General features: G+C 40.4%; 1 long non-coding RNA gene across 1 annotated transcript in view; it reads right to left on the minus strand.

Moving 5' to 3' along the window:
* LOC121015355 (uncharacterized) overlaps positions 1 to 16,042 on the minus strand; it is a 426,891-nt gene that overhangs the window by 278,579 nt on the left and 132,270 nt on the right. The gene's annotated exons all lie outside the window — the stretch shown is intronic.

Raw genomic sequence — 16,042 nt, forward strand, 5'->3', positions numbered from 1 at the left:
CAATCTTAGGTGTCCTTTAGGTCTTGCCATCTGGGGGTGGGGCAGAGTAGTAATGGTCTTCAAACCTGGATGGAAACTGTGTTTCCTCCCACATACCAAATCTAATTGATACGTGGTAGCTGCCAGAGGGTAGTGTTAAAGAAAGCTCCCCAAGCCGCACCCTAGTCCTGTGACCAGGAGCTCTGTAATTGATGAGTGATTGTCTGCATGTATATCTGCCCTCTAACTAACAGCATTACTTGTATTTAGTTTTGTGATAGGGAGGATCTTGGTTCTAGGAAGTAGCTTTCTGGACAGAACCAAGAACCCTGAGGCACTTTCTGGAAGTAGGTATACCGAAAATAGCATCTGGGAGAAATGAGGAGTCAGCGCGAGGCAGCCATTCAGGACAGAGCTCTATCCTGCAGGGCTTAGAGCAGGGAGGAAAAGGGTATTTCGAATGGTATCAACTGAACGCAGATGGGGGGTGTTTGGAGGTAAGCTGTAACCCCACAAGCCCAATGGTGTTTAAAGGCTGAGCGTAGGCGCAAGGAGTCGGGGAAGCATTTGAGGACATGTAGCTGTCTAATATCCTGTCAGATAAATGACGTGACAGTACAAGCCTCACAAGGATGACTGTTTTCTCACATTCCGTAAGTGTAAGATTTCGTTTTTCCTCTGTTGTGAATATATCCTACAACCAAACACATACGAAACGTCAAGCACTAATTTCAGTATAAAAAGAAGGTGAATGCTCCTAGCAGAAGGAAATTCAGATAATCCTTTGATGAGGCCAACATTAAATGTTACAAACGGAAGTATTTAGGAGACTTCCACCATAGTGGTCTTAAAAAGCTCTATCTTTCCTTTGGATCACTGATGTCCTTAGGATGAAACACTTACTTATAAGGACATTGTCCCACATTTTACCAGGACCTTCCTAATAATCCAAATTCAGAAAGATAACAAAAGCCTCTTTTTGGCATCTTAATACAACGTACATTTGGGAATACGGCCCTCGTCTGACAGGAGTCGTGAGGTGTGAAAATTAATAAATGAAAAAACCTCACCAAAGTGGAGTCCGAAGGCTAGACAGGGGAGCCTACCATGTGACATCAAACACAGGAAAAATGGTCAAATACAGAGCCCAACAGAAGAATCCTCAACAGGAAAAGGTGTATCTCACATCTTGTACAAGAAATGGATCATCCTGGCAATCTCAGCCAATGAGAAACCGTCATCACTCTGAACTCTTGCTTTCCTTTAATGGACTTTTCTTCACAACAACCCCTCCCAACTTCCTCTTCTTCTCTGTAAAATAATGTTCCTCTCCTTTGTTAGACTTGCCTATGGTTTTGCCATAGTTCGCTTGTCCCAAAGTCCAATCCATTTTGCTAATAAAGTAACTGGCCATTTTATTTTTCAGGTTAACATAGGCTTGTTAGTATGTCCTGCCTGTTTAACTCATGAAAGTAAACTCTAATATACTTCCCAAACTACTTTTTTTTTTTTTAATGTTTATTTATTTTTGAGAGAGAGAGAGACAGAGTGTGAGCAGGGGAGGGGCAGACAGAGAGGGAGACAAAGAATCGGAAGCAGGCTCCAGGCTTTGAGCTGTCAGCACAGAGCCCAACGTGGGGCTCAAACTCACGAATCGTGAGATCGTGACCTGAGCCGAAGTCAGACGCCCAACCGACTGAGCCACCCAGGCGCCCCTACACTGCCCAAACTATTAAAACTGTTGTTACCAAGATGTTATTTTATCTTTTTTTTTTTTTTCTGTCATGGAGAATTCCAAACATATTTTGCTATTATAGTTCAGTTGTGAATAAAAAATAATTGCAGTAATAATAGAAATAAGAGTCATCAAGAAGCATCATATGGCTTTTAATAATCCCATTGATAGTCTAGATTTGATGTCATGGTTTAATGAGTGGTTATTTTTCCCCTGAGAAAATGAGTAATGTCTCCTCTGTTAGAAAGTACTTTTCTGAAACTACTATTTACAGAAAATGTAAAAGCCTTCATGAATTGTTAATGAATCAAGTGACTTGTAGCAATAAAAAAGAAAGAAAAATTGAGATAATTAAAAGGTAAAGAAGATAATCTCGTTTCTGGAGAACTAGGGACACCCAAAGAGTTCCTTTTGATGATTCAGGTCATGTTCCATTCTTAAAGTGACTTCTATTTCTCATTAGCACTTTCTATGAAAAGCAATGTTTAAGTGCAAGATATAACAAAGCTCCATAGATTTCTAGGGCTTTCTATCTGATATTGGAAGAAACCAATGGGCATCACTTTACCATTAACTCTATCATTAAAATGCTCCATTTTCCAGACCGGATGGATGGTTAAAAAAGGATGAGGGTGGAAACAAATTATTTCACAAAATGTTTCATCGGCAAACTACTGGGTTACATAGCTTTGGGAATTTTAAGGAAAATTATACTCCCAAATAGTTACAAAATATTTAAAAATATATAATAAAAATTATTTAAGAACCATCATTCCTGATTGAAGCCATAATGTTACATGTTCCCATGTTTTTGTAGCAAGAAACTCAAAGAAGTTTAAAACAACAATTAGAATGGACAGTTAATACAAGAGGCATGTAATTATCAATTGAAATCCAACCATCCTGTTCCATAATACAACTAACACCAGAGATGGAGGTATTCTTGTGGTCTCTGGTGTCTCCCTCAGAAGGTTTAGAAATTTCAGCATTCAAGGAACATGAAAACCACTTCCATTGCTGTTTATGGCTAATCGTTTTTAAGAGGAAAACTGGATTAAAACACACCCAAATTTCTCTCTCCTCTCTATCATTGCCTTTTGTTTTATTTCTTTATTTGAGATCCTGATTGCCAGCATTCATACATCTATCCCTTTAACATATTTGTCCCTCTGATTGCCAAGTCATAAAATGTTTCCACTTACACATGTAGCTTATTAAAATACAAGATATTCTATCTAGAGTCCTGTCCTTTCTTTTCTAGATTTCCTCAGAACTTAAAGTTCTGCAGAGTGACTGCAGAGTGAATTTTGTTCCTAAACAGACTGAATTTTTTTCTAAAGATCATTATAGGCATAACTCAAGGTATTGCAGGTTGGGTTCCAGACCACTGCAATAAAGTGAGTATCATGATAAAGCAAGTCAAGTGAATTTTTTTGGCTTCCTGGTGCATATTAATGTTATGTTTACACTATACTGCAGCCTAGCAATTGTGCAGCAGAATTATATCTAAAAAAAAAATATATGTACCTTAACTAAAAAAATACATTGTTGCTAAAAAATGGTAGCCATCATCTGAGTTTTTAGCGAGTTGTAATCACTGATCCCAGAGCACCATAACAAGTACAACAATAAAAAGAAGTTTGAAATATTTTACCAAAGTGTGACACAGAGACACAAAGTGGGCAAATGCTGTTGGAAAAATGGCTTTGATAAACTTGCTCCCTGCAGGGTTGCCACAAACCAATTTGCAGAAAAGGCAAGATCTGGGAAGCCAGGAGGATGAAGTGTGCCTGAGATTTAATTTGAAGGAGGGATGGGTAGAGAAACGGAAGGAAAATGCTCTATTACTTCAGGTGGGAAATTATATTTGCAGAGTTCACAGTAGCTCTTAACATCCACAATTTTCAAGGATGGAAATACTACTTTGATTCTGCATCACTTCAGACTACAAGCTTCATCCGCTATGAATCCCAAAGATCACGGATCGCCAACAAGAAAGTGACCTTAAGGCCAATGGTCATAAAAACTAAATTCTTGATTATGTAATTATTATTTCAAACTATGATTACGAACTGACTTAGGATCCTTCTTCTCTTTACCTCTTTACCTCCACTCACTTCCCATTATTCCACTGAAACTACTCTCTTCAAGATCCTGAATGACCTTCATGTGACCAAATCTAATGATCATTTCTATTTTTTCTTATTTCACTGAATACCTCGGTTGCATTCAAGGACTACTCTTCTGTTTGAAATGCTTTTTTTGCTTGGCTTCCTGAATATCACATTCTCTGGTTTTTTGTTTTTGTTTTTGTTTTTAACATTTTTTATTTATTTTTGAGACAGAGAGAGACAGAGCATGAACGGGGGAGGGGCAGAGAGAGATGGAGACACAGAATCGGAAACAGGCTCCAGGCTCTGAGCCAACAGCCCAGAGCCCGACGCGGGGCTCGAACTCACGGACCGTGAGATCGTGACCTGAGCCGAAGTCGGACGCTCAACCGACTGAGCCACCCAGGCGCCCCATCACATTCTCTGTTTTAATCTCACCCTACAGACCACCTTAGAGTCTCCTGCATTGCTTCTTTCTCTTCTGGCAGACCCCTAACTCTGAGAATAATTCTCCATTCTATCTCTACACTTTCCAGGGAGTTGAATCATCTGCTTCTTTGAGTTTAAATCTAGTGTAAGTGACATTGATTCCCACAGTAGCTCCAGTCCTAACTTCTATTCAGGATTCCAGCTGCCTTCTTGATATCTCCACTGATGCCCAACAGGTATCTAAAGTTTAATGTGTATCAATCAAACTATTGGTATTTTCCCTTAAACTCTATCCTCTCACAGACTTTTTTCCCTATTAGAATAAACTACACCACCACCCACCCTATTGCTGAAACCAAATATACAGGAATTATCGATTTACGTCTTTTCCATACTCCCCATGCAATTCAGCTTCTACCTTCAAAAGACAAAAATCTATTCATTTTGTCTCCATCTTCACTACCGTACCCTCAGCCAAAGCCTCCATCAGCTCTTATCTGGAATTCTGAAATAGTCTCTGAAATGCAATCTTTCCTTCTCTCTTGCTCTCCTGCAAGTGAACTTGTACTCAACACAGTCAGAGTGGCATTCAAGACATAAACCAGATTGGATTACTCCTCTTCCCAAAGCTCTACAAGCACTTCCTTCAAGAATTAAAATCAAAGGTACTTCTTCTCTCGCAAAGCCTTGCAGAGCTGCATCCACCTCTCATTTTGCAACAATCTCTCCTTAGCCCACTAAACTGCAACACATTGGCCTTCAGACTGTGTCTCAAACACATCAAGCGATTTGCTCTTTTAGGAGGACTGAACCAGCTCTTCCTATAATCTTTTACATTGGTGACTTCTTCTGGACATTCATGTCACTGCTAATACATCATCTCAAGTAGACTTCCCCTGAACACTCAAAATTTTAGTAGCTACCCAGTCTCTCTCTAGTAAACTACCAGCACGTCTCTCATCACTGTCACTATTGCTTATGACTGCCATTCTCATGGGGACGAAGAACTTCTCCAGCAACTGTGCTGCTCTATCTCCAGCACCTGGAATAGGGCCTGGCATTTAGTAGGTGGTCAGATAATATTTTTGACTAAGTAAGATTAAATTTTAACTGACAAGACAGGATGAATGGCAACTTCCACAGAGGTCTGCTTGTCAACTGTTAACAAGCTTGTATCTAATTACAAGCCATTAAAGCACAGACACAAAGGGTCAGTCAGCATTTACTTACTTCATTTGCATCATGATCTACTTCAAGTGGGCCTCATTTGTAACTGGGAAAGTTTCCTTCAAAATTGCACCAAGTGCTTACAATAAAGAAAAGGGGTCAAGTTTATGGTGTGTAGGAGGAAGAGCATGGAAGGGAAAGGAAAGGAAGGGGAGGGAAGGGGAGGGGAAGGAAGAAAGGAAGGGAAGAGGGGAAGGGAAGGGAATGGAAGAGAGGGAAGGAAGGAAAGGGAAGGAAGGAAGGAAGGAAGGGAGGGAGGGAGGGAGGAAGGAAGAAGGAAGGAAGGAAGGTTAAGGGAGGAAGAACAGTGAAAAGACAGCATGGAGTTTAGTTTTGTTTTCTAAACAAGGCTACCTCAACCTTCTACTCTCCTCTTTCAGCTCTTTTCTGCCTTCTTAGTGTCTTCTCCTTTCCTTTAGGGGGAGCTCTCATTCATGGTACCCCCAGATATTTTAGATGCCATCATATGAACCCGAGATCACACTTATGAATGGGCAGACCACACCTCTGGACCATCTGTGGGCACCCAGAACCTTCCTGGGATGCCTATTCAAAGATCTCCTCCCCACGTCTCGGTCCCAGGGTCATCAAACAATTTTTCTGAAGGCTTTCCAGGTTTCTAAGCTCCAGAGTAAAATGTTAAAACTCCTTTACTTAAGCTTCTGGGAGTCAGAATGCTTTAAGCCATTATCACAAACACCTAAAGGGAAGTACTTGAAAAATGAGAGCAAGATTAAAACCTGATGGGGTGAGGAATGAAACGGGAAAAGGGAAGGAGAGGCACCAAGAGAGGAAGGAGGGTGCCAAGACAAATCCCACTTCCCTGCCAAATGTCTCAAAGGTACTGAGTGAAGTGAGAGATGCTTCTGCTTCTACCAAGCATTTATGAAACCAATACTTTCCAGGGGAATACAAAAAAAAAGGGGGGGGGATATGATGTTGCAGTTGATGTACTCATATATATTCATGTATACATTCATTGAAACATAATCAAAACCTTCCCATCTCAATTTGGAAACGGATTCAGTTTTCTGCAGTTGTTAGTGGCAGCCCATTCTTTACTGGAGCTTGTTTGTGCTGGTCAACTCCCTGGCGACAGAGCAGAGCCTTCTGAGATCATGTGGTAAGGTCAATTTCTAGCACTCTTCCCATATTTTCTGATGCAATCAAGTGTAACAATGTTGTATCCTAGTAAACATGGAAATGGAGCAAAGGAAACATTACTCTGTCTACCTCTGAAAATAATAGGCTGGATTGGAACTCAGGTTTGAATCTAGGACCCTGCTTAAAAGTCTTTTTGGTTTATACCAGGTCCCATATATTTTGTTTGCTTACAGATGAAAAAATTAACAAGAACAGGGGCCAGCTATGCAAAGCCCATTATGTGTTCAGTTGTACAGATTTCAGAATGGACAGGTGGCAAAACAGGCTAAAACATATCTGATCTTTGGTCAATCCAACTGCCCTTCCTATGTAGGGAAGGCTGAATTTGATCTCCTGCTATGCAAATGTCTTTCCTTTTCCTGCTGATCTTTCTGGCTGGGTGGCAGAGAGGAAAGACCCTCTTCTTATTATTAAATCACTTACCTCCAGCATCTCTGGACATCTATTTCTTCATGTATAAAATAAGAGAATTTTATTAAGGAACGCCTAATCTCTTATGAATATGAAACTAAAGAAATAAAGACTTTTAAACTTTTAATTTTTTTAAGTTTGCACTTAGGGCTAAGTACACAGCTTTTATTTGTTTTAAAAAAATAATTGTTATTTTTCCCTATCAGAGCACATACTAAATTTCCCTTTCTGTTTTTAAATTGTGGTAAGAATACCTACCACGAGATCCACCTTTTAACAGACTGTAAGTGTAAAGCACAGTATCACTATCTACAGGCACAGCGTGGCACAGCCGACCTCTAGAACTTACTTATCTTGCATAACTGAATTTTTTTACACCTGCAGATTAGCAAGTCATTTCCTCTCCCCCTGGCGACCACCACCTATGGAATCATGCAGGATTTGCCTCTCTGTGACTGGCTGATTTCACTGAGTATAATGTCCAGGTTTCATCTATGTTGTCATGTATTATAGGCTTTCCTTCTTTTTTTTTTTTAAAGGCTGAATAATATTCCATTGCATGTATATACTACATTTCTTTATCCATTCTTCTGCTGATGGACATTTAAGTTGTTTCTACATTTTGGCTACTGTGAACAGTACTGCAATGAATATGGGAGTGTGGATATCTTTACAAGATCCTGATTTCAATTCTTTTGGGTAGATTCAGGAGAAAGTGAAGTATTTGCTTGGTGCTTTATTACTAACATGAAATCATAAGTATCAAGAATCATGAGGTTAGCCTTTAGCCAACAAAAGCCTTGTTAGCCTTGTTAGCCAACAAAAGGGCAATGCAATGTCTCTAGTAATTTAGAGAAAGAATGATTTAGAGGTATTAAGTGCCTACTTTGAGTCAAAAGTTGAGCTGAGGGATTCACATCTACTGCACCATCTGATTTTTACAGCAACAAAGGGTTTAGGAAAGAGTAACTGAGACTCAGGTTGAGGAACTTCGCAGAGGGCTTACAGATCTTAGCAACCTTCAAACCCTGGGAAGGCAAACTCTAAAAGCTACACTTTTTATAGCATACATTTTCAATGCCACATATCACTGCCATTTTGCTGTGTTGTCATTGATGCTGAACATATTGCCAGAATGTGCAAACATCAATATTTCCACTCCTGTTAAAAAAAAAAAAAAAATCCCTGTGAACAAGTAATCTACAAAAACTAATGACAGTCTCTTGCAGCAGGCAACAGTTCGCTTTATTTTTTTAAAACATTTTCGAAGCATTCATGCTGCATTATTAAATGACATTTAACAATAAAATACCAGATTAAGAGATTCTGGTGGGGTTGAGATATATTTCAAAGAGAGATAAATACAGAAAGATAGATTAAACATGCTTCCTGCATGCATGTACTGCTTGCTCAGTAAAATTTGGAAAAGTTTTTTTAGGTGGAGATAAGAAGGAAGCTTTTGAATGTCAGAGGTAAGGATTGACACCGTGAACTTGATTTTCTCAGCCAAACACGTTACTCAGTCTAGACTTGTGCTTAAGGTAGACTTTTTGAACCAAAGCCCTCTTAGAAGAACACTCTGAGGCTTAAGTCAATATACAATGATTAAATGCCTTGGCATTTTTAAGTATTTTACTAAACATAGGAGATTAAGAAAACCAGGCATCATAAATCTCCTAGTCCTTGGGCTACATGTGGTCTAATAATAGAATTAAGAATCTGAAACATTTTAATCCTTTCAACTGGCGGAAGATGAATTCATATCACTGGACGACATCCTCTTCCAGTCAATGGTATATGGTAGTACACCTTTCACTTCCTAAAATGAAGACATTTCGAGGCTGCTCTAAGCAGCACTAGATATTTTACAAGACTGTCTCTGGGAGTATCAACGAGACGGAAGACTTTTGTTAAGAGCTCCTGTGTTGTTGCTTCTCTTTCAAAGCAAAGTAAATGCATAGGTTTTGGATTCCATTTGTATACAAGATGGTAGTTAGGTGTTAGTATTACATGGTGAATCAAAGTGCTACTGCTCAGTTTCTTAATTTCTACAATTTCCTTTTTTTAATTCCCATTTGATGAAATGTTCTCAGTAGAGCCTGATAGCAACAAGCCCGATGTGAAATGACAGAAAACAAAGTAATGACTTGTTCTTTAAGAAAGTCTCTTTTGATGGCAACATCATTATAATTTGGAAAATTAAAAGCCTGTAACTTAGACGGAATTGTCTGTGCTGGGACTAATTCTTCCATAAAGGGTTCACTGTGGTCCTCTATTATTACAGGTGTCTAATTCCTATCTCCATGCTTGCCTAAAGCCGAGTGGGTGTGAGGGGGGAAGGGATGGTCTCTCATTCATAAGAGTTCAGCCCACCAAGGTGGGCCAATTGTCAAATCACACCTTGTAAGTTTCCTTCTCACCTTTCAGTTACTCCAAACATAAGTGGCTGCACCCACTTCAGCATAGATCACCCTTCCCCACTTCCTACATTTAGAAACTGTCTTTATCCCACAGCACACACACACACACACACACACACACACACACACACACACACAATAGGAATTGTGCTCTATGCTCACTGTTTGCAAACTATATTGCTGAAAATCTAGGTTTAAAAAAATGACTGATAATTGCCAAACATCGTTTCCTTTGTTTTGACAAGTCAAGGGTGAAATGCAGAACCTCGTTTCCATCAGCGGACTCAAAATGACCCTTAATGGAAGGAAAATGGATTGGGGATGAAATATCATGAGGACAAGTAAAACAGAAATGATAATTAGGTGGGCTGCAGGTTCAAATTAATTCATTGTCCTCACTACAGATGTTTATCAAGTTACGATTTTGGTTAAAATGACAGCTACTTAACCAAAATTCCTTACACTTATCCTTCTATACTTTTCGTGAAGAGATTGATGCCAAACCTTTCTGGTCTGGACTATTTCTTCGAACCTTCAAATATAGCTCTAAAGTGGCTGACTTTGGAAGTAACAAAAATAGCATTACCGTCTACCACAAAATAGAATGTTTCTGCTACTAGTCTGGTCCTCTTCTGACCAATCTGATTTGTGCAGGGGAGTATTCAAACTGGGATCTGAAAGGTGGGAAGAGGGATGAGAGACGCTTTTTCCCAATTCCAGAAAACAGATTTCTTCTCCACTCCCATGAAATATAGCTAAAGAAACAGTGGACTAGCCTGGACAAATGCAGCTGCCTTATGTAAACCTATTTTGATTTTCCAACTGTCATGTGTGCCTTAACAATATCTTGTCTTAGAAATTCCCCCAAAGATAGGGCAGGATGGTACAGATTAAAGTGAATAAATAAATAAAAGAGAGAAAGGAAGAAGAGGGGGAAAAAAGTACAGCCCCATGTTTCCTTATTTGTGATATATTACAAAATCACTACTCAACTCAGTGCCAGGACCATGCTTGGGGCAAAGGGAAGGTCTGTTAGGGCAGGACTCTTCCTCTGACTGAGGTATTCTTTTGTATGGTAGACAAACCTTTCGTTTTAATGACTTTGACAAGAGGTGGGGGAGAGGCGTTCATCATTCCTCACAAAGGTCTCATTGACAAAAGCTTATGATTTTTGTTCGAAAGCACTTCCTACCAAACAGCAAGACTTTGAAGCTGATTCTTTGTTCAGTCATGCTTGTTACGGTTTCTTGAAGAAGAAAGAGAAGAAGATGGGGAAGGAAAAAAAAAAAAAAAGAAGCCCTACTACCTCTACGGCCAATTGTCTGTACAAAAATTTAAGAACACTTTTGCTTTAAGGACCACAAGCCAAGTATGAAATCCTCCTTCCAAGTTGTTTGTACCCCCCCTTTGATTGCTAGAACATAAAGGAAGTAGCTGAGATAGAGTTCTCCTCCGTATATGTACCTTATTCCATTCTCATGTGACTAAGTGTGAGACAGAGTGTGTGAAAGTACGTGCACATATTGGTGCTATTCAGCATGGAAAACGTGAGCACTGTTCCGTAACTACCATCATTCCATTTTTTAGGTCTATGTCTTTTGGGTCCTCTAAGTTCATAAAATTTAAAGGGAATGTTTAAAATTATTCCTCCTGTGATTTCTCAGTTGTATTGTTCTTTTGTTTTATTTTGTTTAAGTGTTGTTTTTTTTGTTTGTTTGTTTGTTTGTTTTGGTATCATTTTGGACATTGCAACAGGTTTCTAACTCAAATATAAACCGACCTTAATGAAGCCAGCAGTGGCACTTTAAATTACAAAGGTTTCTAGGGAAGGTTTTTTTGTTTGTTTGTTCTTGGTATAAACTGCTCTATTTGCCATGCGTCTAAGTCTGGTGACTTGTGTCGATGTTTCGTTTTCTTCCTGTCGCTAATTCGCGGTCATCGCACAACTATTTGTGTTGTTCTAACCACCTGGCCCCCAGCTGTCCACTGGTTTTATGAAACCATGTTGAAAGCTCACAGTGTAGAATATAAATACCAGTCAAGGAATCAAAAGCATCCTACAGAAGAAAGGCAAACACATGTATCTGCTTGTGACTGAAGGTGGAAGGTTGTTCCTTGAGTAGACACTCCATGAGCAATTGTACTTCAGACCACAGACATTATAAAATCACTACAGAAGATTTCCTGTAGCTTGACACTCTGCACCTTCAGCCAAATATACTACATGTATTTTATTTCCTATTAACTTTCCTTTCATATTGAACTTTATATTGTAAACGACCTCCTTTTATTGTTATCCATCAAGGAGCGGTTTCTTGGCATAGAATTAGAGTAAAACATTGCCAAAGACGTTTTTTGGCACAAGGCGTCAATTAAAACTGATATACTGACCCAGTAAGGAGAGATTAGAGTATTTCCCAGCACTGTTTTCTGGATCATTTCAGAACAAAGCAACAGAGTTGTATGTGCCATTTCTCTGGATTGAATGTCATGTTCAAAATTATTCTTTTGAACAGGCACTCACATCATCATTATCTGAGTTTTTCACTACCCACATTTAACATAATTCCTGGTGAAACGGATTGTTTTCTTCATCTCATGCTTTTTATTGTTTCTTTCCTTGTAGCTATCTTTAAAATTTGAAATGCAGATTAAAAGGAAAGTTGTACTGTTTCTAAAATAGGTTGTAGTAAAAATACAAGATAAAAGAAAGTGGACAGAGTTAAGTGCCCTTAACATTAATAGTATGTCTGTTGTTGACAATGAACTCAGAATTCAAATACTAAAATAGGCTCTTGGGGAAGTGTTAGGAGCAATGAAGGAATGGTCAGAGGGAACTTTCTAGAGCAGTTCAAACATCAGGCTGCTTAAATTCATAGCATATAATAATATCAACTTCAGTCAAGACTATTTGGCTTTGTTGTCTGTTGCAATGCATTTTTTCATACCTTAACACTGCAGAAGCTAATGGAGCATGGTGGGTTAGCCTGGGCTTTGAAGTAAGAATAGCTGAGTATTCCCAAGTTCACCATTTTCTAGTTCAGCCAGCTATATAACTTCTCTGTGTCTTCACTTCATCATCTAGAATCAGGGGCCTTCATGGAACTACCTAGTAAGAGTCTGGTGAGGATTCAATGAGAAAACGTATACAACCCATACAGTGTAAACTATTATTACATCACAGTAGAGAAATCAGTCAATGCCTTCAATGTTAAACTTCCCGGAATTTCTGTTCATTAAGAAATCTCCCTTATTTCAATGGCAATCAAAATGATTCTTTGGAGGCACGGGGTGGCTCAGTTGGTTAAGCGTCTGACTTCAGCTCATGTCATGATCTCATGGCTCGTGAGTTTGAGCCTCACATCAGGCTCCGTGCTAACAGCTGAGAGCCTGGAGACTGCTTCAAATTCTGTGTCTCCCTCTCCTCTCTCTCTGCCCCTCCCCTGCTTGCACTGTATCTCACTCTCTCTCAAAAATACATAAATATTAAATTTTTAAAAATTATGCTCTGGAAGTTGAAATTAACTCTTTCTTCTGCCACTATGCCAACTGGGGTTCTTTAAGGGATTGCCCCACTGCAAAATAACTAGACTTTAAAAAATTTTTTTTTTCAACGTTTATTTATTTTTGCGACAGAGAGAGACAGAGCATGAACGGGGGAGGGGCAGAGAGAGAGGGAGACACAGAATCGGAAACAGGCTCCAGGCTCCGAGCCATCAGCCCAGAGCCTGACGCGGGGCTCGAACTCACGGACCGCGAGATCGTGACCTGGCTGAAGTCGGACGCTTAACCGACTACGCCACCCAGGCGCCCCATAAAATAACTAGACTTTAGAGAAGGCTCACTCTAGAGACATTGGTGGCCACACCAAAAGTATGGACTAGATCTAGAATAGAAAGAGAGAGGGAAGTAACTCTGAGGGCAAATGCTAAGGGTAGCGCTGCCCTTGAAACATGGAGCTGGAGCCAGCTACAGAAGGAAGAAAGATGAATCTAGAACTCTGGTGATCAGCTGAGACACTGCAATTTAGCAGAGACTCCTGGATAACAGCAAAGCAAGTCTTCCTTGGAGGAAAAATATCCAATTTAGGTCTTTAGATACCACACAGGTTAAGATCTACCAATGAGCTCACTCACATTCACTATCACCAAGCTCACAAAAAGTCAAATCTCTGTGAACGAAATAACAGACACAAACAACAACAGAAGGATTAGCTAAGTAAGTAGGGGTCAATAAAAAAATGGACTACAGCCCCACTCACACGTGGCCCCAAAGGGAAGCAGTCAAGAGAAAGACCTTCTAGTGGGCAAAATTTTGGACGGTACACCTGGTTATCCACTTTGTGTGAAGAGAAAAAATGGTCTGGAATAAGAATACACATGGTCTCTTGTGCAGTGGTACATGGCTTGGCTAATTGGCTAGGGACCTGGGAATACTGGAAGACTGGGGACAAGAGTGCTGGGGAAGAGGCATGTACATGACCCAACGGGAATGAACGCAGAGTGAACATCTCTGTATCTCACATTTATGTTTAGCAAAGACCAATGCCCACTGCAGAAGGGACAACTAAGTTGATAGAATGATATAGGCCAGTTGACGTCAGCCAGACTCTGACATCCTTGGACATCTCAGTGCTTGAGCAATGGGCTTGTGTACAGAGTATAATGGCTGAGATGGCGCTAATGCACAGACTCAAAGCAAGGGTGGCCTCCCCCCAAGGGAGCTGGTGGGCGGCTGACCGGCTAGCAATAGGGACCAAGGCTGTGGCCCATTCTTCCTTCTAGAGTCCAGTTCCTCCAGTATATCAGCCAGTCATTTGGCTGCAAGTTAGAAATGGCAATATTTCATCATGGCTTGGCTTGACTCATACTCTGGATATGAGTTTGCATTTTTTTTTTTGCACATAGTAGCTTAGCCATCATCACTGTCCAGGTCTCATAAGAGTGTCTCACCTATTAGCATGGGATCCCACATGACATTATATTGGACACAGGAACATGCTTTACAGCACATAAGGTGTGGCAGTGGCCACAGATCCTCTGGTCCTACTACACACCACACCATCCAGAATGTACTGGATTGAAAGAGTATGGCCTCTTAAAGACTCAGCCCAGGCACCAGCTTTAAGTTGACACCCTATGAAGATGGAGTACCATCCTTCATGATGCAGTATACATCTCAAACCAATGTCTCACGTATGGTGCTGTGCTCCCAGTAGGTAGAACACGTGAGCTTGGCAGTCAAGGGAAGAAGTAGGAATGGTCCCATTCACACATTTGGTGACCCATGTGGAGAAATGTGTGCTTCCGGTCCCTACAAATTTAGGCTCTACGATCTAGATATCCTTGGTTTCAGAAGGTATGCTGTCAGCAGGGGAAATTCCACTAGAATTAAAGCTAAAGCCGCCACATATAATTTTGGAATCTTCATGACAGTAAGTGCAAGCACAGAGAGTCATTATCATGACGAGGTAAAACCATTACTACAAAATAGGGTTGGGGAGGAAGAGGCTGGCCACTGGGACATGTCTTACTACTCTCATGTCCAGTTTTAACTACACATGGTTAAGTATCAAAAACAACAACGACAACAAAAGTATGTTGAATCTGTGTCACCCCCCCTAGGCAAGCCACCCAGGCTGGCAGAAATGCTGAAGGCACGGAAAGAAGCCTAGAAAAGGTAATGGAGGAAAGAGATGACGAGTAGCAGTTACTGCCTTGGGATCAACTGTACAGCAGGGACTGTAGCTAATCTCACTAACACTTCTCTTTCCAGCACTGCTAAGGCTGTAATGGGGTATGGGGATTTGGGGGATGAGATGAATTTAAGTCTGATTCATTCCCCTACATGTGCCAAGTACTCCATAATCAAGGTAACACACATATTATGTGACCTAACTTCCAGATATCTCCATGTTTCAAGGATCGCACATCCTTTTAGTGATTTAAAAAAAAAAAAAAAAAATTCTGAAGTTTCTTTCTGCTGAAACACAGGAAGTTGTCTTTTACTAAATTTCCCTCTCAAATGTTCTTGATAATCTCTTTAAGAAATGCTTACACATTGCACAAATCAGTCAGTCACCCCCCTGGAGTCAGGCAGCTAGTTCGCACTTTTTAGGTCACTGTTTAGCATTTCAAGCACAGCTTCAATCACGTTAATGCCACTCCCTCTGCAAAACTGTATCTCTGAAGGCTCCACATGCCGCAGGTCAGAGAAATCTCTTCTCAACCTGGCATCCGCAATAAGGGGGATTTATCGGCTTCCACACAGGAAGTCCGTCTTTAGGGAGGGCTTCAGGATTAATGGGCGCTCAGTTTGAAAATGTCACCAAGTACACATTTTCTTTACTGTCTGCCTCTGTCTCCGGGGTGTTAGCTTCATCCTATCTCTGACTCTCTCTTCCATTCCCACGCCCTATGACCCCATGATCATGGAATTCTGCCAGTGGCAATGATGCCACATGTTTCCTCATTCCTGTTAAAAAGGAAAAGTGTGCCTGACCCAGCATTCCAAAGAACAGTACCGAGACTCATCCTGACTGGTGGGCTTAAGTTACACGTCTGCTC

The sequence above is a fragment of the Herpailurus yagouaroundi genome, unplaced genomic scaffold, assembly GCF_014898765.1.
Source record: "Herpailurus yagouaroundi ecotype Mexico unplaced genomic scaffold, PumYag 206, whole genome shotgun sequence".
In the NCBI taxonomy this organism is placed as follows: Eukaryota; Metazoa; Chordata; class Mammalia; order Carnivora; family Felidae; genus Herpailurus; species Herpailurus yagouaroundi.